The 24,255-nt window shown below is 40.0% G+C and overlaps 1 long non-coding RNA gene across 5 annotated transcripts in view; it reads left to right on the top strand.

Moving 5' to 3' along the window:
• Positions 1-24,255, top strand: part of LOC118251293 (uncharacterized) — a 72,343-nt gene that overhangs the window by 18,659 nt on the left and 29,429 nt on the right. For 3 of the 5 annotated variants that reach the window (XR_004779745.2, XR_004779743.2, XR_004779744.2), the window contains exons 2-3: positions 13,450-13,628; positions 16,121-16,355. This is a non-coding gene — a long non-coding RNA (uncharacterized LOC118251293). Of the gene's footprint in view, positions 1-13,449; positions 13,629-16,120; positions 16,356-23,256; positions 23,360-24,255 lie in introns of all 5 variants that reach the window. The other 2 variants (XR_004779748.2, XR_004779751.2) reach the window with 2 other exon arrangements.

The following is a 24,255-nucleotide window of genomic DNA, read 5'->3' as shown; positions in this document are numbered from 1 at the left end:
TGGTGCATTTCTCCAGCCTGTCAAGGTCCCTCTGAATAGCAGCACAACTGTCATGTCCATCAGACATTCTTCCCAGTATTTTTATTTGCCACAGATATGCTGAGAGCACACCAGCATCCCATTGTCCAGGTCATTAGTGAAGATGTGAAGTAGCGGCCCTGCGTTGGCCTCTGTGGATTAATGGTGCCATTGCTGATGAAGGTACTTTGTTGAGCCTTTCACCTACTCTCTGTAGAAGCTGGCTGTCGTCTGCCCAATGCATCATAGCTACGCTGATTATGTGACTGTACAGGTAGTCTGGATGCCAGTTGGGGATGTCAACACTTCAACTCATGTTCAATGTGAAGTCTCTTTTTAATAAAACTTTATTAGGTGTTAGTGGCCTAAAAATGAGATTAAAATGCAAAATAACACCACCAACAATAAAAATGTAATTGCCTTCTTCCTAGTAAATGTTTAGGTGACTGTCTACAGCTATCATACACAAGAGATGATGTTCATTTTGTGTTTGGGTGAAGAGGAGCATATTTTGCAAAAGATGTCTATCGTGATGGGGAAGGGAAGATAGGTTGCAGGACAGGAAAGAGCTGATGGCTCGTGTGCCATTTTAAATGTCTTTTCTTACAAGTCAGTCTGCCATTGGTACCTATGCTTACCTTACCATTACATCAAAAGCATTTTTATCTATTAAAATGTTGTACCGAAGGCTCAAAATAAATGCCTACAATGAACCAGAAAGTCTCTGGGAGGAGAAAACTCTGGAAAAACAAACTAGCAGAGCTGGTAAGGTTAAAATATTAGGTAAGAGAGCCTATTTGAAGGAAAAAGTGTATTCCAAAGGTGAGTAGAGGAGGTGCAGAACCACTGACATGTTGAAGGAGCTCAAGCTGTGAGTGCTTGAGCTCAGAACTGCAGTGAGGAATCTCATGCTTAGAACTTGTTGATCGTTGGAGTAGATGGTGGCAAACTTCTTGTGCATTTCTGAGAAAAGCTGCAAGAGGGGTCTAGGGAACTTGTAGAATAGTGAGCTTTGCTCTGTAAAATAATAAAGTAATGGGTTCATGAATATGATGTGTAAGGAGAAAGGCAATAGGTCCCTTGTGCAGGGAAGTTATACTCCAGAAATCTGGGAGGAGCTTTTTGAATTCAGCGTATCTACCAATAAGAAGCAATTAACATAGGTGCTTGGGTCTCCAGGAGGTGGGTGACAAGATTCCTTATTCAGGCTTCAAAGAGAAATGAAGTTAAAACTTCTCAAAGGACAAAAATAGAAGGAATTAATGATTAGGTATCAGAGAGAGTTCACTAGTGACATCCTGCAAGGATTGTGCTAGTTTCGCTGCTTTATAGATACATAATGGGAATGGCGAGTAAAAGGAACGAGACAAATGTGACAGACTGGTGCGTCATTAAGGGTAGCTGACACTGAAGAACTGTAGAAGAATATCATAGTATTGAGTGACTAGTGAAATATGAGATGAAATTAAATGTAGATAAATATGAACTATGGAACTTTAGAAAAATTGCTCTGATCTTACTTGGCTGAAAGGTAGCTGCTATCACCCCAGAAGGATATCTTGGCATTAGAGTAGATAAGTTCAAATCTCACTGTAGTACTTGGCATTAATGAAAAAGCAGAATGCTACGTACTGTTAGGAAAGGAGAACAAAACAGCTGTGTAAATGTGAGGTGCACCCACATCTTGAAGAGTGTGTGTTTCTGGTCCTGCATCCTGATACAGATGATGGCAAAGCAGATGAGCTATGGAACAAAAATGCAAGAGACAGTTAAATGAACTATTAAATGTCTCCTCAAGCTAGAAGAGATTTAAGTTAGGAAAAATATTAGAGGCCTATAAAGTCAGCAAGCTTACAGAGGGCGAAAAGGGACTGAAACAAACTGAGATGCTGGGTTCCAAATGAAACCAAGGTTTCCTTCTTCCAACTCCGTGTAGTTAAAGCAGAGGAACTCCTTGATACAGGATGTCGTGACTACCAAAATCTTCATGGCTTCAGAAAGCCATTAGACAAGTTCATACCTCCAGTAGCATTCTTATTCCTTTAAAAACAGAGATACTGCCTTTTGTTCAGGAAGTTCTTAAGCCACAAATCACAGGTGAATGAGAGAGTATACTGGAGAAGTTTTTTTCATGGGCATCCTCTGTTGGTCCTCTCAAAGCATCAGATGCAGCAGGTGTTTTTGAAACAGGGTTGGAAAGGATTATTTGTAGCTGTTGTTTGTAACAGGACCCTTTCTTAAAATGGTGGTTGAAGTGAGTCCACAGGAGGGCCATAAGGATAATCAGAGGGATGGAGCACCTATGAAGGCATGCTGAAGGAGCTGGGGTTATTCAGCTTGGAGAAGAGAAGGCTCTGGGGAGACCTTACAGCGGAGACCTTACAGCGGCCTTCCTGTACCTAAAGGGGGCCTACAGGAAAGCTGGGGAGGGACTCTTTGTCGCGGAGTGTAGGGATAGGACAAGAAGTAATGGCTTTGAACTACAAGAGGGTAGGTTTAGATTAGATTAGGAGGAAGTTCTTTACTCTGAGGGTGGTGAGGCACTGGAACAAGTTGCCCAGAGAAGCTGTGGATGCTCCGTCCCTGGAGATGTTCAAGGCCACGTTGGATGGGGCTTTGGGCAACTTGGTCTGGTGGGAGGTGTCCCTGTCCATGGTGGGGGGGTTGTAACCAGATGGTCTTTAAGGTCCCTTCCAACCCAAACCTTTCAGTGGTCCTGTGGTCTTCACTGTTGTTAATGATGCTGAGTGAAACATGGTCATGTTTCATGGTCATAATGATGGTCAGTGAAACATGGAGGCTGGTCAAATGAGGCTGTGGTTGCTTTTTCACTTGGCATCTATGGCACTTAAAATTCCGCCATGTTAGTACATCCATTTTGTCCCAAATGCAACATGTGAGATTTGTGATACTGCTTTAGCAGATAAATTCATTTATCAACTTTAAAAAAGAAAAATTTGCAATCTCTTTTAGTCTTCAGAGTGGGAGTTTAAGGATTACACCACAGAAATAATGATTAAAAACGCAAATTTAATGATGATTACGAAGGCAAATTTCCATATTAGTGGCCTGGCATAACATGAATTTGAACATTAAACCAAAGAAAAATGTATCATTTGCTAGGAAAATCCTCAGTGGGTGTCAGTGGCTTATTCAGAGCTAAGGAATGTTCCTGGTTCTTTCCCTTTCACTCATGTTGAAAATGGTTTCATTACTAATAGATGGAGCAAAGCCAGCTTCACTCCTAACACAAATGCTCTAATAGGCTGAATTTCACACGTCTGCAATGCTTTGTTACTGTTATTTTTTCCCCTATCTAGATCACCGCATTTATTCCTGTTTGCTTATTCCTGTTGAGGCACGGGAGTTCACTGTATGGTTCCTTTAAAGTCAGTAGCCGTGACACAAGTGTTTTCTTTCTTTCTTTATAGAAAAATCACCAAATCAGTCGATTTGCTATAAATTCATCAGGATAGTGATCAGATTTAAATTTTTACACTGATCAAGGTCTAAATAGTATAAGTGTTAGCACTGAGCTTTTTTCAGGTAACACTATAGAGACTTGATGCTTCCACTTGCAATATGAAGCAGTATATATAATAATCCCACAGGTTATTTCTGAGACATCCTATTTGTGCCATAATGGTTAATGTTTCGGTGGTGGTGGTTTGTTGTTACTGGTATTTGTTTGTTGTTGTTTTTTAACAGACTGATAAGCTTTTCAAGATGTGCATCTCTTCGTGAAGTGATGATACAGAAGGCGCCATTTCACCCAGCTGCTTTTGAAGAGCTAGCAAACATAACTTTTTTATCTATTCTTTCTGTGACTTATATTCTGGAGTACTTCTCATATGTAGGCTGAGTGGTACCACCACACTGTGCACTTATCGTAGGGTACAAGTTATATCTTCCTCATTGAAATTCCATTGAATTAATGAACTGTGAATCATCATTGTTCAGTCGTTCTCAATGACATGGGACTGCTTGAATCATATTAGTGCTCATAGTGAGAGTTGAACATGGTAACTCCAAATCTTGCTAAGTCAAACACCAGATAAAATACCATAGTTATTTTCTTGTGCCCACAGAAATGGGCACACTTTTCAACAGAATCCTTTCATCAGATCTTTGTTCACCTGTATCTGCCTGTGTGAATTTTTGGGCAGATACCAATGGCATATTTAATTTAATCCAGCAAAAATTTTGTATTTCTTTACTTACAGAACAGCTGATGTAAATCAGGTAATGTGTATATTATCATCTTCAAATTCAAAGATTCTTTGTATGCTTGCAGTATCATTGAAGTGTTTTACTTTCCAGATATTCTGGATCCGTTTAGCAATCCCACGCTGTAGTATGAAAAACACTTCAGGATAACCACAGATCTATGGAGTCTGAGTCCAAAGCAAGTAATGTCTGGAGTTCTCGTTTCATTTCATCTTTGCCTTGCCTTGGTGTTAGTGTTGTTTTTAAAGCAAATACTTCTAAATACAACAGCATTAAAAAAGGAAAAAAACAGAACTGTTTTATATGTATTGTGGTGAAGAATAAATACAGCAGACTCTGTACCACTCTCTCCATCTGTGTATTGAGTGGACAGTCGTGACAATATAGGCGTGAGAAAGAGAAGGCTGAAGTTGAGGAGACAGCTCCTTTAGGTCCTGCTCTGCAGCCCCACTTTGCAGAATTTTCCTGGTATTTAGCAATCCAGAAGGGCAAGATTTTAGCAGACCATCAGGATCTCAAAGCACAGCATTCATATATATTTGCATAGGGTATATTTCATAGCTGGGGGAGTACTGTGTGCCAGTTCTCTGTAGCGTGGAAGAACATTTGGCTGTTGCCCACCAGGCGTCATAGTTGACTGTTAACCCCTAGACAGGAGGTAGGAATCAAAAGAGCTCAAGGAACCAGTTCTAGTAAAAACCAAGTACTCCAGTGTATGGATATTTTCAGTAAAATAAATGTAAAATCAGTCATGGAATACAGTAAATAAAATAGTCATGGAATCACAATGAATTTGGTAGATGGAATCTTAATACGGAAATTTTCATGTTTCTAGGATGCTAAAAACATGATTAGATGAGTAGCTTGTCAGGGATGAAGTTTCAGATGATGACGTGAGGAAGCAAAAGTATTTTTTTTTTTTTTTTTTTTTTACCTGCAGGCAGACCATACCCATCGCAAAGTTAAGGCCACCTGAGCCCACCTTCAGTGAGGAACCCTCTTTTTATCTAATTCTGCCTATATAGCTGTCATTTTGTATAGGTTGGCAAGAGGATACACCTAAACTGTTTCTTTCTCAGCAATTAGACCTCAGTTTTACAGTCTTACTTAAAGTGTGATCTTGCTCTGTGGTCATTTCTAGCTGTAGAGGTGCTTCTGCACTTAGGATAATTTCTTTTGATCCTTCTTCCATCCCTGTCTTTTTGACTTAAGTTGGGGTAAAAGTCTTCTTTTATCTTAAGACTATTAAAAGTTCTGCCAAATCCTTTACCATTACTTCTACTCAAGCTTTTTTCAATGTAATTTCTGACATTCTCTTTAGGTTAAGAGTGTCATTTTTGTTCTGTTTTTAAAGCCCTTGGGACGGCAGGAACTTGGGCTCAGAGGTACTGTCCGAAGCAGCCTGTTTGCTGGGGGTGATTTGTTGCATGCTTGAACAGTTGTTCCTGTGCAGTTGTTGGGAGGTAAGGGTATTTGCTGCTGGGTCATTAGAGAAGTTGGTTGATTCTTACAGGTGATTTCCACAGTTGGTCATTCGTGGTCACTCCATAGTCTTTTCTGCAATGAAATGAGGAGTGTGTTTTCCTTTTGATTTTTGTCTGTGTTGACAGTTTCGCTCTTTTGCAGCTTCTCTGTGACCCAGCTTCCCTTGCTTGTTGGGCTGAGGAAGCCTTTTGCTAGCCACAGCAATAGTAAAAGGGGTCCGTGACGCTGCTACCTGAGCACTGATGAAGTGCAGAAAAGCAATGGAAAGAGCATTTGTGGGATCGAAAAGAAGGTTCTCCTGTCTAAAGCCTAGAGCAGAGACTGATGAGAAGCAGCTAGGTTAGTCATTAGCTGCATGCGGTGTTATTTGCAACCTTTTGTGCAAACAAAGGGGAGAGTTTTGATGCTGAGCTGGAGCAAAAGGCTAGGACATGACCTCATAGCTGTGAAAGGCTAAAAGAAAGTTTCCACCAAATAATTCGTCTGTGCAAGATAGCAGTGTCTAGGATATTCTTTGCACCCAATTCTTGCAAAAGTAGAAAGTATGTGGAAAAATTACAATGAAATAAATACTTCAGTAGAAAATGATAGTTTGTACATCGTAGCATGGTAGTAGCCTATTTCATAATTCAAGTCCTATGGTAGCTTTAAATGAGCGCATGCCTCTAAATCTGCATGTATGCCCCAGCCACGTCATGACCCCATACCCGTGCAAGACCCATATGTGCGTCACCTTCCCTCCTGTACCTTGGTTTTCTCAGAAAGGAAATGCAGTTGCGTGGGCTGGAAAGGAGATGCTGTGCATTCTAGCTAGGTTGTGATCTGGATGATTAGTGTAACACCCATATCAGCTCGCTGTCATCACTTGGTCTAAAGGCAGAACTCAGAAATTATACTGTAACTCCACAATTTAATGCCTAAAGAACGACATAAAATGCCCTGAAAAATTGCTAAAAGCAAGTTTTTCCAAGGTTTGTGGTGGAATGGGGGGAGCAAGTTTCTATAGTACTAAGCCGGTTTGGAGACTGGGAGCATTGAATTCCAAAGCAGCAGAGAGTACTTGCCTGGCAAAATGAGGGGTGTGAAACTCCTCAGACCCAGAACATGTGATGTGTTTAAACATTTTGTTTTTCATGTTCCAATAATGCTGAGTCATGACAAATTAAATCCAAATACATTGTATTACCTTTATAAAGACGGAAGGAGAGGAACAGCTGTTTTATTACATCGAAAGTACTCCTAAGTTATAAAGAGCAATAATCTGTAGAAACATTGTGTTCAGTAGGGCTCAGGTGTTAAGTCTTGCACTGCTAGGTTTGCTGGAGTTTGAGAAGAGTGTCTCTACATTTCTGCAGCTCTGGAAGCAGTTCTCAGAGAGGCAGGACTGAACAGTGTAGTAGCAGAAAGACCATGACTGATTTTCACAAGAGAAAAAATGCTTGGGGGTGCAGCAGATTAGAATCTGAGGAAAGTGGACTACCATATCCAAATTCCGTAACTTCACTACATCGGTATATTACCATTTTTGTTTGCTCATCAGTAATAAAAAGTTCAGGAAACTGAAACTTCGATCATGCTGTTAGAGGTTTCTGAAAGGACCACAGTGATCTGATTAGAGTTGATTCTAGTCTTGCTTTATTTTTTGCAATCTTGATTGAATATGAGAAGTCTATTAAACCACAGAGTTTGAGTTTAAATTGCATACGAGTTGTGCACGTGGTCTATAATTATTTTGCATGATTCTCCTGTTCGATCGGTAGGTATGAAGGTCAGTAGACGATATTGTGGAAAGCAAAGTTGAAAATTTAGTGCTGAGTTTTCACTTGTTCTCTGGGGTTTCTTATTGACAAATTTGTCAATGGAAGCAAGAGGGATGGAGAAATTTGCTTGGGTATTGGTCTTCCCACCATTATTCAAATTACTGTACTTTTTACTTTCCATGTCTTGCTGAAGGAAAGATTGACAGTGATTTATTGGTGTCAAATGCATCATAGCAACTTCAGTCATATATTCCGTAACCGAATGCGTGAGAGAGTAAGCATTGCGCGCCCTCACCCCGTTCAGACCCAAGTTTAAATGTTTTAGTGATGCGAAGGTTTTCATATAAATGAGTAGGAGCAGAGAGGCCCTTGAACGTGTCATTTCATCCCTATTGAATTTTAAAGCTTTTAAGAAAAATATCTTTTGGATTTGCTCTTCCGTGTTATGGAAGCCTGGCTTCCGTAAGATAAAGTGGGGAACAGTGAACGTGTGATCGGTGAAAAGTTCCATTTTTAACCACAGAGAATACCAGTCACTGCAACAAGTCTAAAAATGACTGTACCTTTCTAGATTGTACTCACCTAATGGTTTTCCCTATGGGATGATCTGTCAATGGAATGGACCAGACGTTTATATCCCGATGTTAAGGTGGTGCTTCCTGAAAGGCAGCACTGCAGCAGAAGAGAGCCTGGGATGGGAGAGGAGAGTGGGTTGGGAAAAATGCATACAGAAAATGTCAAGGCACCTTCCATCTCTGGAAAAGAGATAAGCAAAATACTTCAATCTGATGCAGAATATCACCCATTAGTACTACCAATACAAATAGGACACAGTTCTCCGGGGTGCTTCAGGATTTCGTAGAGGGATAATTACACCATAGATGCAGAGTGTATGAAACGGCTGCCATATATTATCACAATAGGCATAAAGGATTCATCTATCCAGTGCATTCATTTAAAACTGAGGTTAGAAGAGGAGAAGTGAAGATGTGATAATGTTGTTAGACTCTTGGAAGATGTTTGCTATTATTTTGATGTTAAATCTGCGTAATATATTTATTGCACATCATTCTTCTGTAGTATTTTTCAATCTTTAATGGACAGTGTGACCTATCACAAGCCATTTATTCCTAAATGGAGGTGTGGAAATTTGAGCCAGATACTAAAATAAAGTAGTAGACTTTAGCCACTGGCTTGTAATTTCTACTTTGTTAGAAGTCTTTTCTTCTAATAAGCTTTCTGTGCAAAATGGATGGCTTTGATCAGCCTTCGAGTACCCCAGGGGAAAAGCTCATGACATTTCCAGAAGGAAATGAAACATTACCTCTGTGAAACAACTCCTATTTCAAAAGATTTTGTGATTAAGTGTGGTATAGGTTGGTTTGTTTTTTTTTTGTTTGTTTGTTTTATTTTCAAAATGTATTTTGACATGAAATTAGCTTCAGGTTTTTATTCTGGTTCTTTTAAAAAGAGATTTAATGCTGACGGATTGTCCTGTTCCTTTCGTGGTACTGGACTGTAAAACTTTGTCGTTAGTATGAACATCTGAAGATTGAGGCTGTTACAGTTACGTGTATTTATGGGTGATTCTCTTCCCTTTTTGGTGAGAGGTTTGATTAAAAAAAAAAAAAAAAATCACGTTCCTTGATCGCAGAGGCAAGTCATTATACCTTTTAAAAGGCAGCTGATATCACCTGATAATAGTAGACATTAAAACCTATCTTTAAAGAAAAAAAATCAAGAAAATGTGAAAACTTACTAAGTAGAGGCAAGAAGTAATGGCAGGAGAAAAGGAGTTCCTTCCTGGGAAGGTGCCATTTGTTCAGATGGCAACACCTAGAGGAAGGCACAAGAGGTTTTTTCTGACTTTTTTTAATCCAAGAATCCATTTTCTAGTTCGTAGGAGGTATGAAAATGAGCTATTGAATTTTAGGATTTGTCCTAATATTGCACCTCTTTTCTTCATTTTTGTAGACGTTATGCCAAATTTCTTACTTCAGTAGATGCCAAAAGCATTAGAAGTGACTGTCATGTTGGAACAATTGTGATTCTTCATGTGGAAGATCAAACATGATTCAAATTCTGTAGAAAATACTGAGTAGTAAGAGAACTGTATAGTCTTCAGTGTGCTTTTTTGAAACACCGTGACATACATTATACAAAAGATCGTGGTAGTTGGATTGGTTGTTGGTTGTTTTGTTTTGCTTTGTTTTCTCTTGTTGCATTTATTCCCAAATGAAAAAATATCACTTCTTCAAAAATATGGTTGAGGCTTCAAAATTTGAGTCCACTGCTTTTCCACTTTAAACCTAGACTTCAACTATGTTGGTAGGTTAATGGAGAAACCCTGTTATTTTGATAGATCCAAATTGATAGTGCACAGGGTAAATAGTAATACAGAAATAGTGTGTAAGGGAAATTTGCATCAAATTTCAGGTGGAGATTTTCACCTTGAATCTTTCAGCGCTTGAAATTTTGTGCATTTGTTTGTGAAATAAGATGTTGCTGCGTATCTCATGCTATTAATGACTGTAATTTCAGGAGAATCATTCAGCTTGTGGAGCACAACATGCAGGTGAGGTGTTTTAAGAAGATAATGGAGACAGGTTGTGTCATTTCATAGGCTACATTTTCCAAGAATAGAATCAACGTTCTGAATCAGTTAGGACCATGACATGTAGAGGCTCTCCGCAGCAGTTTTCTCTGCAGCTGTGTTCATGAGCATTACATAAAAAATAGTTAAAAATATTGGAGTTTTCAGATGCTCTCCCTCGTGTTGCATATACTTTACAGCTTAGGTTACGGTGATATGTAGGGACCCCAGTCAGGGTCCTGTGACCCAGGGCGTTCAGAGAGCGGCCGTTCCTGTGGCTTAACGACCAAATGTGAGAGAAGAAAAAAGTGTATGAGTAAAGGACCAGGGGCTTCTGATTCAGGTAATGATGTAGCTCTAGTACAGTGAAGTGTGCTTTCTCGTTTGTTTGTTTGTTTTCTGTCAGTTACTTTAGGCTAAATAGTTATCCTTGATTTAAGCACCAAGAAAACTGTCTAGAGTTTTGTTTTGTTTAGAATACTCATTTGAAATACCAGCTTGTCTTCCCATGCTAAAGCCTGATCTACTAGTACCTCACAAACATCATATCCCATGTCTGTGGGATTGAGGCAGTGTTCTCTTAGAGTGCAAGAAAAATAACCATTATGACCCCGTTTTCTACCTTTTTAATTAGAAAAAAAAAAGTTTGTCAGAGTGAACACAGAATACCCTTTGTGGTTTGGGTTATAATTTCATTATTAACAGATGTGATTCATATGTAGAACACAGGGGTTTCCCCCTATGGCGTATGGTATATCCCTGCTTGTGGTAATTCAGGGTTTTTCCTCTCATGCCTGTTCAGTTGGATGCACAGTCTCATGCTTCTTGCTCTCCTAGATGACTGTATAGTAATTTCTTCCGTTCTGTCCAATCCTGACAGGTTTTTGTAGGATTACCTGGTGAGGTGAACTCTGACTTTAAGCAGGGATGTGGTTTAGAAACTCCCATGTTGTCATTCTAGCTATGACATTGCCTCCCCTGTTACCAGGGGAAGTTGCTGAGTCCTGCTTTAATCTTCCTCGTGAGTACCTGAGAATGAAATTTCACCACTACTTTTTGCAGGAACTTTGTGCCTACTTGTGAATAATCCAGCCCTAATCCTGATCTCACAGAAACCAGGAAGTGCTTTGCATTGATAATTTGCTTCATTGTAATGTACAGCTTTGGACATTTTATCTTAGAAATATCTCCTAATGTTGGCTCTCTTTTTTCCCACTGGAATTGGTGATAAAATAATGCACTTTAGCTTTAACAATAGTAGTAAGGGTGACATGTAGTTCTGAAAAAGCCTACCCCTCTAGAGGAAATCTCCCTTCGTTCCCCAAAAAATCTTGTTACTTTATTACGTTTCACTTTTGGATTGTAAAGGTAAAAATTACAATTTATACACCAGCATCTAAGGTGCGGTTAGTTATCTTGTTTGCAACTTACTGATTTAGCAACTAGGCAGTGATAATGCTAACGTGTAAAATTACTCTGTGTACACTAATGTGTGTACTGATGTGTAAAAGTTTGCGTAATCCTGTAAGCAGCTCTTGAAAGTAGATGTCATTGCTCTGTCTGTCAAGGTCCAAAGTTAAATTCCAGTTCATAGCCCAAGAGGAAGAGAGAGTATGTGATATGAACACTATAGTAATGTATAAAGGGTAAAAAAAAGTGTTGTGTCTCAGAACAGTCTTCAAAGTGACACCTCATACTTGAGATTCACTCGCTGCCTTTAGTTTAAGGGTAGGAGATTTGAGGGTCTGTTGCTGGTCTCTGTTACACTGATTATGTCAGGTTTTGGAAGCTAGTGATAGGAAATCTTTATCAAGGAATTTCATGGGACTTAGAGTGAAGGTAGAGAGCAAAAGTTGGGTTTTCTTGCCTCGCTACCGAAACTCTTCCTATGCAGCATTATCTGGAGAGTGAGTCTGGTTTTGACTACTAGGAGTACTTGCACAATTTTACATCTGTGCAGAATAACGCTGTCCTGAGCGTGCTGTAAGTCTCTCATGTGCCAAGAGTGCTCGTAACAGTGCCTGGTCAGCCAATTGTATATCCACCTTCAGACCATTAGCAGGCTTTTGCAAACTGAGATAGTAGTACCTCATCCAGGGACTGTTGACTAGAGGGGCAGTACTGCTACCTTCCCAACCTAGGTCCTTTAGTAACATTCAAGATGTTATTTTTGGAGTGTTTTCTATTATAATGATTTTCCCTACCACTGTTTCTTTATTCTTGTCCTCTTTCTTACTAGTGAGTACTGCTTCTGTGGTAATGAAGAGCTCACTAATGGTTATTAAATGTATTCTGGTTTTCATGATCTATTACATGACAGAGTCTGTATAGTCATAGTTTAAAAAGATGGGGAAAAAAGCCAGTAATCCAGCAGTCAGATCATAGAGCTAGCAGGCAAGCCTATGTGTCTTCCTTGCAAGGCGCTGTGTTTTTTTCCAGTCCTGTTGATTCACTGGGAGTTTACGTATTTAACACAGGGACCATGTAATTGATAGCTTATGTCTATTCTACATGTGGTTAGTGCCTAGGGAAAGAAAGGGGAAATCCCTTTGTTAAATGTGAGACTTAATTCTCCAGTTGGTGCATGAGGTATAACAAAGTCTGATATCTGTGAAAATAGGTGTTCAAATTCTACATTCAAAGAAACTGGAGGAATATTTTTATACGATACTGTATATTTTATGGCTGTCTCATAAAGCAGTTTTATTACCGTGCCTCCAAAAACCTTAGCTGTATGTGGCTAAACAAAAATGTCAAAAGATTCCATTTAAATGCCTAAGAAAAATACAAAGAATGAAACCAAGATCCGGGAGAGACAAATTTCTGATGTTAAACAGGAAGCATAAATACTCAGCACAAGTTAGCAAAAGCATAATTAATATTATAGGTGATTAATATTATTATAGACTCGTTAAATTTCTCACACACTTTTTGTATGGATTAGTCTTTCATTAATGGGGAACTTAAAGTAGGCTAGGCTATCTAATTTAATGCTGAAACTGGAAACTACAAAAGTGAAAAGAAGTCATTATTCTATGTGGTTGAAACAGCAAGCAAGAATGGGTCTGCCACTTCATAAAATAAGGCCAGCAGAAAGTATTGTATTATTTCATGATTGTTTAAATAGAGTCTTTTTTACCTTAGTGACTATCAGCATGAATCATCAAAAAAAAGCTCTAAGGAAAAAAAATTGGAAAAAAAAACATACTTTGTTGTGAGATTTTAAACAATATTAAAAAAAATAATTCTTTATGTTTAAATTTGCATTGTTTTCAATAATATTTAAAACTGTCCTATAAGAGGAAACTAAAACTCTTCAGTTCCTAAATATCTTAACCTTTTCTTTTCCTTTCAATTTATTTCCAGTCTCCCTCTCTGCAGAAATGGTTTAGCGCCAAGAAGAAGTTGTATTCGTTTTTGGAGGCCGATGAGTTAGGAAACAAGCTCTTCATATCTTGAAGTGTTCCTTGAGCTTGACTGAGATAGAGAAGAGAAAATGAGCTATCCTTGGCTGCAGAGGAGAGCAGACTGGGAACGGTAATGGGGTATGTAGTGGAGGGTTGAGGGAGAGCAACTGGGACTGGGAGAGGAAGTGGTGCTCGTGCGGTGGGGAAACAAGACTCGGAGGGATGCCTTCAGGGTGTAGGGCACAGGGTGCGGCAGGAGGCTTGGGGCTCCAAGAAAGGTGAGGGCTTGTGTCTGGGGCCTGCCTTAGGGTGCGGGGAGGCTGGTGGACATAGCTGGGCAGAAGGATGTTACTGAGAAGGGCTCTGCCAGTGGCACAAGGAATCTGGGTTTGAAGACTGAAAAGCTGATCAGCTCTGGCAGCTCCTGGGAGGGGAGGTGCATTGTTACTACTAAGTGAATGTAGCCATTCCTCAGAAAATACAGAATTAAAGCCCTTGCAGCATGTCTGCACAGGAAACGCATTGGCAAGCAATAACGTTTGAGTTCTTCTCTTTTTCATGCTAATATTATTTTAATATTCCTTTCTATGCAATTCATTATTTATACAGTAGCATAGAATCCCAAAAATGTTGAGGAATTGGAGAGTACTAATGGCAGGGGGGTTGGACTTAGGTGATCTTTAAGGTCCCTTCCAATCCAAACCATTCTGTGTTTCTAATATTAAGCTTTTTAAACCATGCTAAAATATGCTTCAGGTAACTGCCATTGTACCAGTGATTAGGAGCTCACAGACTAAATCTTCAGCATGCACACAAGCAGTGACTGACACTGAAAAGAGTTTGCCTCTTTCTTGTCAATATATACATGCAAAGGCTCAAACATTTATTTTAAATCTGTGTGCATCTGGGCATCCTCTGTACATCAGTGGATGCAGAGAGAAAAGCTCAAGCTCATTGAAAGTGAGTTCAAACTCACTGGATGTGGGAGAACTCCAGATGTACCAAGCAGCGCACTGAAAAGCAGTTCTCTTCCTGCTGTAGGCAACAGGGGCCTCTTACACTGTAGCACTTGTGAGAATCCTGAATTCTAATTAAAAGTGAAAGGACTTTTACTTGTATTCAGAAACTAGTGTGATGTTTTTTTCCATCCAGAAAATGATTGAAAGTTTGTAAAGAGAAAACAACAAAAGAAAAAATCAGAAAATGAGTAGGCCTTGACTCAATGTTTTATAATATTTAAAAAGTACAGGTACATTAGTCATATTCTCTGAAGGATTTCTTGTAAAGGAGCTTTGCTGTTTGCAAGCTTTTCCTATGATTAACTTTTTAATAAAAGCTTTTTTTTCATTAAGTGAATTGGTACTTTGGAAATTGATAATTATGGAAACTGAAATGATCTGCTCCTGACTTTCAGGGACACTAACTGGTAAGAAGAGCACCTTGCAGAGGAGCTGCTTTCTGCTGAGGATGATGAGCCATTGCGTGGTGCTCAGCAAACCTCCGGAGGTGTTGCAGTGCCTGTTCTAGGGCACCACCTACTGGTGCCTCCCTATCTGTCTGCTGAATATGGGTGTCTGTTATATGCAGGGTTTAGTCTGTATGTTCTCTCTATGGCATGGAGCACCAGCTGTTCTCACTTTAATCAAATCCCAGTGCTTTCAGAGAAGGTGGTTGTCATTACCCCTGATCTTGTACAAACCTGTCCCAGGGCTGTTCCACAGCAAAAAAGTAATGGCTACTGTATTTTCCTGCAGTATGTTTCAGTCATCTCATACGTTGTGTCTGTAGTGTTTTAATGATTTCTAAGTTAATTCCCAAGGGAGGAAGAGAAAAATCAACTCCTGTGCTCCCAGCTTTTCCTGTGAGGAAAAATAACTCTTACCAGATGCAATAGACTTATCTGTGCTATTATGTGTAACAGCTTTTGATGTATTAGCATCTCCAAAAGGTGAGGGATTGTATGCAGAAGACTGCAGCCTGTTACAAGACAGTTACATTACTTACGCTGTGGTGCACCTGCCAACTCAAGAATCTGCTGATTTCCTCTCTTTTGTGCTAGAGGGCTGGATATTATAGCAGATAGGAAGGCCAGAGACAGTAGTCTAGAAATCAGTTTGAGAGAGCTTGACAGTCAGAGAGCCTGCTGCTGAGAATGGGAGAAGTAAATGGAAGCAGAAGAACCCCCATGACACAGGTGTGAGGATGGTAGTTTAAAGGAGTGGTGTAAAGGTGACTGCCATTGACACTTGACTGGGCTGCTTTAGAAAGTCAGCAAAGGGTCCCTGTAAAGCCAAGTGTGCTCCACACTGGAGCATTTCAGCCTGAGATTTCAGGATACATTATTTTTCATTAACCATTGGATGCTTCCTGAATGTGCGTATCCTTGCTGTGATCCCCTGCTGAGGGGCTACATGCTAAGCTTTGTCTCACAAAGTGTCCTGTTATCTTAGCAGCTCATTGTCAGGTTAGACTTTTAACTAGAGTGATACAGATACACGAAGGGAGAAAATTTCTCCTTGGAATTATAGAATTCTAATTAGATTGTAGTACCAGCCAGGGAAGTTTGGAATTGTGGAACTTGAAATCCCATGTCATAAAAATTTTGTTTCTTGCTTCATATCCACTTACAGGAGTCAAGAAACATGCAGTGCATTTATACCAGGATACCAGTCTGTCAAGCCTGTCTGCAATCTCTGAAATCTAAGAAAAACCTCAGCCTGAGAACTCGTACATGCTTAACACTACAGCCATGGCTCTAGACAGAAACTAGATACCCTCAGGCAGTAAGACATTTTCTCCTTCCACTGGGAGTTAAGCTGCTGCAGTCTATAAGGTAGAGGCTTGCACAGGAGCAGTTACCATCAGGTAAGCTTCCCTTTACTGAGCAGTGGGTTACAAAGGGGCAGTTGATGTACAGTATTTTGTTTTGTTGCCTCTACTGAATGCAAGGCCTTCGGACATGACCCTTGTGTGGTAAAAGCATCCAAAACCCATGCCTTGGTTTCTCCCACAGATAATCATAGAATCATTAGGTTGAAGGAGACCTCTAAGATCATCAGGTCCAACTGCTAACCTAACACTGCCGTGTCTGTCACTAAACCGTGTCTCTAAGCACCACATCTACATATCTTTTAAATACCTCTGGGAATGGTGACTTAACCACTTCCCTGGACAGCATGTTCCAATGCTCCGCAACCTTTTCAGTGAAGAAATGAGTGAAGCTGATGATCTTGGAATAGTCTTTCCAGAGCCTTTAGATGAAATGGTCCTACCATTAAAGAACAATTAAAGAAACAACTAAATCATATTACTAATTTTTGAGAGTCTCTGGTTTAAGCTCACTATTGTAATGGCAAATAATATGTGAAGTGAGATGTATGACAAGACAGCAGTCCTTCTACCCTTTCCTCCTCCAAAGGCACAAAATGTCACATTGGTTCCTGGTGAGCTGCTGTTCCCTTAACTGACAAGGCTGGGGAGTTTCAGCCAGCAGAGCTAACTCGCTGCTCAGCCTCCTCTTGTAGTCTGCTCTGACCAGAAGTGGTGTGTGATGGCATACATCTGTTGAGGCTGCCTCTATGGAGAATGCAATCAATGGAAACAGCAGGGGCAATCCCCATCGGGTTGTTTCCTGAGCCTGCCTTACTAAGCCACTGGCACACTGGTAGTGAGAAAGCCACAAGAGCAATATCTCCATCCAGAGCCTCCTTTAGCCTGCTTGGGACCACCTCCCAGGTTCGTTTAACTTCTAGAGTGGAAATCAATGTAGCTGTAATAGGGACGTCTAAGCAACTTTCTCTTGTCAGGTGAAATTATCCCAGTTTGCTGTATATCTGACACTACTAAGACTTGCTTTTTTGAGAGATGTTGACCATGGTGCTTCTGTTTTGCCAGTGAGAATCTATTCCTTACATTTAAATCTTGCAGGATAAAATGGGAATTAAAAACCTTAGAGTGCAAAATCAGGAGTAAATAGAGAGTAATTACTAGGAAGGTGGGTTGGTACAGGACAAATAAAAACATTAAATGAGTCCACCTGGTATTACTTCCACAATACTGATTGAAAGAGGTGGTTAATTTATTCTTCAGTGACGGCACACAGAGGCAGTGTCAGGCACAAGCCAAACGGCGTTAGCAAATTATCATGCTGTGAGTTTAAAACAGATCTTTTGTGTACGTAGTTAGAGAAGGTGAATCGGACATGTATCCTTTGTCCAACTTGCAACACTGAGAGTAAACTACTACTGACAGTGTTCAATAAGATACCTTCATTAAAATGCTAGGGCATAAGGAGGACACAATCCACAAAACAACCACTCTTTCTCAGTTGTGCCTGTTCTGTGAGGCGTGTCAGCATTTGTGTCTTCAGCTCTTCTTAGCCCCTCTTGCTCTTTCTCGCATGTAGTCTAGAGGAGAGGAAGCCTTTGCTGATGGGAATGTAGCACAGATAAAACAGCTGAACGCATAGGAGATTCTGCCTCACAGCGAACAGCAGTTATGCTGTGGTTTTGATAAAGAAAGAAGAAAATCACTGAAATTGCTGAAAACTCTTAAAATTACAAGCGAGTTTTTCACTAGTTTAAAAGCTGCTTCCCTAAATGTTCTTTCATCTGCTTTTCTTCGTTCTGAGGTGTCGTAATGGCTGCAATGTAATAATCCTGTAATACACATGTTGCTAGATGAGACAAAGCAATACGATATTTTGGATCTCCCAGTGGTTTCCTACTGCTTTTCCTACTGCTCTTATATCAAGATGTGTTAGAAAGCTTGGCAATTTAGCTTTCTCTTAATTTGCCTTCTTAACATTTTCAGGCAGCTCTAGTCACGTGCATGTTACTGTTTTTGTGTTTGATGACTTGGACAGTCTGTTTGGAGGAATCTGAGTATTACAAACATATTTAATACTGTTGAAAAGGGTTTTGTGAGGCTAGGAACACTTCGCATGAATTTCCTTTGGAAATGATTTTTGTATGCCACATTTGAATTCACTTTCAAATGGCAATTTGAATTACACTTGGATAGCTGAGACGAGAACTTACTCTTGGGTAGGTCTGAAAGTGATATTTGGTGTTAGAAATTAAAAGGCTTAAGTACACAAACAAACATCCAATTTGGATTTACAAGCAAGGTCTTAGAACTGTCATCCAATCCACAACTGCAAGTGTGGTAGGGAAGCTGCTGTTGCATGTTTGTTGTGTTGCAAAACAGCTGAAATTGATAAAATGCATGTAAATAAAAAAATAGAAGTGGGCCACGTCTGGTATGATTTTGGTTATCACAAGTCTGAGTCTGAGATCTAACCACTGTCCGCATTTAGGGACATGTGCTAGAGCCCATCAACATGACTGATTTTTATTTGTATCCATTAACTTGGGTGTGGTGAAAAGGGAAATTTGGAACTCCAAAAACTCAGTAATGTCAAAAGAATTAAAAAAAAATTAAGTTGGTAAGTAGCACTGAATTACTGTTTCTGCAACTGTTGTTGCAATGGGATTCGAAGAGTGTACAATTCAAGCTGGCTCAAAACCATGCTGTTTTGAAAATTCCCCTCTACCAGTATTTCAGTTTACCCCTATAAAAACACATCCCCAGACATTGAGCTTAGAGAGAGAGATCTCCAAAACATCTGCTAGAAATAATTACAGAAATAGGAATGTAATTTCTTGCACTAAGGACTAAGCTGAAAGATCATGTTACTTACTGTATAACACCACTTATAGACTATGTGTGGGCCTGGTGACAGCGCTTAAAGGAAAAATGCTGTTTTTGAAATGACACTGGCTACGTGATGAGTAAAATACTGCCAACTTCATTATTTTTCACGTCATAATATTGATCTTTTTTTGTCCTGTTTATTTACCAGTGTAGTCCTAGCTCTTTAAAGATGCTGTCTAACTAATCAGTATTAATTGTTGGAGAGGCAGTAAAAGAGTGTGCCTGTGACAAGTGAAATGTGGCACGTTCACGTAAATTGTTTAATTATCCATCTCTAGGGTTAAGAGGATTTGGGGCATGTGTATGCTGCATTATGTGAACTGTGAGATGTTTAGCAAGTCACCTATGTCTGGATAATTTTTGGTACGTGGGCAACATTCAAATAGAACAAGAGAAGGAACCACCATTTTAATCATAGTTTATGACTAAAAGCATAAAATAGTGTTCCATAGGTATAGAGCTATTCATCTGAAGTTTGAAGTAGTTTGAAATATGTTTATGATATATTTTAAAGCATAAATCATCGTTCTTTAACTTGAAAACTGAGCATGAGTTATCCAAAGTCATGTGACTGCTGATATCTGACTTGGTGCTGAAGTGAATTACTTGTGTTGGTGCTTCGTCTTGGTGGAAAATAAGGACATCCGTGGGGGCTGGGAAAACACCTTGGGTGCTTTTGATTGTGAAATGGGTTATTGATGGATTGATACTCATATGGAAACTTTCATGGAGAAGTTTTAAATTAGATTATTATCCATTTTGGTTCTCCCATTGACTTTTCAACCTCCAGCTTGTTTTATTCCATAAAGGCATTTGCTGTTGGTGCTGTTATACCTCAGCTATTCTTCATTTGACATTCATCACTGTGCCGCCCACTGCATTTTACTTAAAGGGTAAACAAGGTACGTGTATCAGACTGGGAAATTTGCCAGAGCATTGTGTCAACCATGAGATAAAGCTTATGAGAACCAGATAGAACTAGCTCGAAAATAGTTTCCCATCTCACAGAAATGCCATTTTCTCAATTTTAACATTTTTTTCCCCTATGTCACACTGAAATGAAGTTGGACACTTTCAACTATTTTAATTTAAAAAAATGCTGATCAATGGCATTCATTAGCCCGTTAAGTAGGCACCTCCTCAGGGATGTTGGTGGAGCATGTCCAAACACACAAGCCAAATCAAGCAGAACAGGGATTAGACCCCAATTCCAACAGTCACTTCCCTGTTGAATGCCCCACACCAGAAAGCTGCTGTCTGCTCTGGTGTGCTGGCTCTTGTTTTTAACAGAAATTCCACTCTGGACCTGAGAAATGGTTATTGTTGAAAGATTTGTCAAACTGTTTCAACGAAAGTTGCAAAGAAAAGTTTCGGTTTCAACAAATTTGTTATCCTCCAGTGGAAAAACTTTTCACTAAAAAATTCCCAGCCTGTTCTACTTCTGAGTTTGCCTTGTAAAAAGTCTTTTTAAGGAAAGTCTTACTATGATGCAGAACGTTTATGCGTAAGGAGGACAAGTGAGCACTCCTTGAGCTGACCGGGCTCATCTTCTTCTGAATGCTTGATTCTTGATCCCATCCTTTGGCTGCTTGTGCCATTGTACTGCTTCACGTGGTTGTGCAGTGCATCTGTCTGGGCCAGGGAAATGAGATGCAGATCAAATGTAGCCTGCCTCCTCACGTTCCACCAAGCCTCCCACCCAAAAAATGCAACCGTAGTGGGGTTCCTGGGAGGGTAGAACTGGGAACGGATTAAAACCAGCCCTGCTCCAGTTCAGCGGGAGCTTGATGCAGTAAGTAGTTTGTTCTTCAGCACCATTACTGCCAAACCACGTTGTTACTTGGTACTTATTCAGCTTTTTGCAGGGCCATGGTGGAAAGGATCAGTCAAAAAAAAAATACCGCCCAACTAATCCCCCACAAATACTTCATTTTTTTTTTTCCAAAGGGACCAAGGCTTTTTTTAATTTGACCCATTTCAGGTTTGAAGAGCAGTGGCACAGATGCATTTGTCCAGCTAAGACAACAGTGAAGGGTTGGGATTGAGCGAGTTGAAAGAGGTTAGGGGAGGAACAAGAATTTCTGATGCTCATGTCTCCAAACAAAACTTGATGATGTACATTTGTCTAAAAATACTGCTGTAAACATAGGAACTGAAAAACCATGGTGGGTAGAGTGTAGCAGCTCTCTGCCTGCCAGAGCGTGGGACCCCGGAAGAGACTGAGCATGCGAGCAGAAACGTTGTGTCCATCAAGGAGGCAGGCAGCAGGTCGATAAGGAATGTTTGGCAGGTACTGTTGGGCTGCAGGCACTAGGTGGGCATTTCAGCAGTGGGCTGACAGCTCCCCGGCCGGAGAGCAGCCGTGCTGTGCCGTGCCAAGGGTGGCCACTGCAGCGCTGAGCACCTTGGAGGCCAGGTTTAGCGCTGACTTGGAGGTGTGTTAACCACTGAGCCCTCCCACACTTCCTGCCCCGGCGCACTGCGTGCCGACTGCGGGCCAGCTGTGTTTCCTTGCAAAAATTAGCACTTGGTTTGGGCAGGCTCTCATGATTGCTGTCAGAGAGAAAATGTGTTAGAAGCTGTTAGAAGGAGAGTGCAGTGCTTCCAGGGATAGCAAAGAGCTCTTTTTGGCTTGTTATTCTGTGATTTATATGCATATTTGGTTTTAAGTGCTATTTCTCCTAATCATCCAGTGTGGTATTGATGTTTCAGAGCTTTTGTGAGTATATTCCAAAATACAGATGGCTTCTGCCATTTTATGATTGTTTAACAGGCTATATTTAGCTGAGAAGCTAGCAACGACAACAGATTCTTTCTAGCTGTTCAGTATCCCAACAGCAAAGGTTTTATGTATTGCTAACACGCCATTTTCACTTTCTTATAAAAGCAGAGTGTGGTGGTGACAGAATAATTTCAGTGCTTTGCTGAACACTGAAGGACCTGTGGCTTGGTTGGGCAAGATGTGCTAATGCTATCTCCTATCAGGTGTTAACACAAAATGGTTGTAGATGTCATGCACCATTAGTTAAACTGATTTTATCTAAGGAGAGAAGGAGGGTAGAGGAAAGAGTGAAAACGAACGGGGAGGGAGTAAACTAGGGCTGGGAAAGAGGTTGATGTGGGAAGAGGAAATAGAAATTAGTAGATAACATTTGAACTGGAGAACTGTCTCTGTGAAAGAGAACACAACAGGGAACCGACAGCAGACTGTCTTAAAACTTCGTAGTGGTATTTCCATGTAGGTTCATGTCTGTTTTCAGTTAAAGTAAACTTGATATCAAGGTATTTTCCACAAAATGAACTTAAAAAAAATAAAAAAAATCAATTTGCAAAAATGAAAAATGTTCGTTCTCATCACAGAATGTGTTTAAGTGGCAGAGTAAATTGTGATGGGCCTTCTGGGTCTCCTGTGTGTTCTTTGCTCACAGAATCCAGGCAGATGGCCTTTAGTTTTCTTGATGTTGCTTGTAATATACCAGCAGTTAAGCCAGATGTTTCTTCCTTCGTTGACGTGTTTACTGGTGTCTTTATATACTCCACTTATTAAGCAGTCTTGAAAAGAGAGATAATAGGTGTCAGAGGCAGCAAAACTGTAGAAAATTCTAGCTTATTTCCTTACAGATGCTACGTATTCCACCTGAATTTAAAATTGGCTTTGCCATTACCAAGTGCACGTTGTCTGAACACAGTATCTCATCCCCTTGTGAAAAGTATTCATAGGATACTGCATGAGTCATTAGGAGGAATGTGGACACTTGGTGTCATGCTTATGTGTCTTCTTACATACCTGGCAAAGGCACAGTGCTGGATTCATTAGCTTCAGTTGGCTTTACCATATGCCTCTGATACAGAGTGCATATAAGGCTTTGGGAAGGCCGTCTAATGGCTTTGTGCCTGAATTATTTCCATTTGTAAAATAGGGAATAACAATGATACTGATCAGATTAATTATTTATGAGGTCCTCAAACACAATGACAATACGCTTTAAAAATACCTAATGCATAAAATAATGTTTTCTGTTGTTTTACTCATATTATTCCTTGTTTTTAGCCTATTGCAGTTAATATTTTCTGCGTAGACATTGTCCTCTTAACCCAAGAAAATTATCTTCAGGGCTGATCAGATCTGTTCCACTGAGTTCAGGCCGTTGCAGGTAAATGTTAGATTTTTCTCCTAAGAAGGAGGTACCTGTATCCTAAAGTATCTTAGTTTGTATTGATAAAACCAACTTTGTAACTTTTGGTCATTAATTATTTCTCAGAAATGGGAGCATTGTTGCTCTTTCCAGTAAAGTTATATTTCTGAATATTATTTCCCTATGTTTGGGGGGTTAGAGAGATTAAATTTAAAAATATATATAATAAAATGTTAAAGGCAGGGAGGGCTGTTTGCCGTTTTCAGTTGCCTGCTGCCCTCTTGTGCCGTGATTTGGTCTTTGCATTTGTATGTTACCACCCATTCAGGCAGTCATAAACTTCGAGTTGCTTCGTGATTTGATGAAATGCTAGATTTGATGTATCAACATCACAAGTTTTTCTGTGTCTTACTCCCTGTAGATACTGTCCTCCATTCAGCCCCTGTCGTACTGTAAACCAGCTCCATCCTTGCCTGCTTTTTCATTAGTTATATCTATATTTGGTTTAAGGTTTTAAGGATGGATGGAGAAGCCTGCACCCTCGTAGTGTTAACACATTTGCCTGATCTATTGTGATAAGCTTGCTATGAAACATCCTATGTCTTCTGTTACATCTGTTTTGTAAGTGGTCTCCTTCCTTCTGTGGCTTAAAAATGAAAATGCTTCTGATGTCCTTGTACATAGGTTCTCCTGTGTATGATCCAGTGCTGTTCAGCCTAGAGAAGCAGCTGTGAATTCTTGGCCAAGCTTATTTTTTTCTATGAATTTGCAGTGGTTGATAAACAGCAGTTGAGATAAATAAGGAGTTTAACACTAATGCCTACTGACCCTTTTAAAGTTACGTTCAACTGTTTCTCCATTTTAATACAATTGTACAGCTTACTCTGTTTTGCATTACACATCGTGTAAATGTC

This window comes from Cygnus atratus, chromosome 4 (assembly GCF_013377495.2).
Source record: "Cygnus atratus isolate AKBS03 ecotype Queensland, Australia chromosome 4, CAtr_DNAZoo_HiC_assembly, whole genome shotgun sequence".
In the NCBI taxonomy this organism is placed as follows: Eukaryota; Metazoa; Chordata; class Aves; order Anseriformes; family Anatidae; genus Cygnus; species Cygnus atratus.
This window is presented reverse-complemented; position numbering and strand designations above follow the sequence as displayed.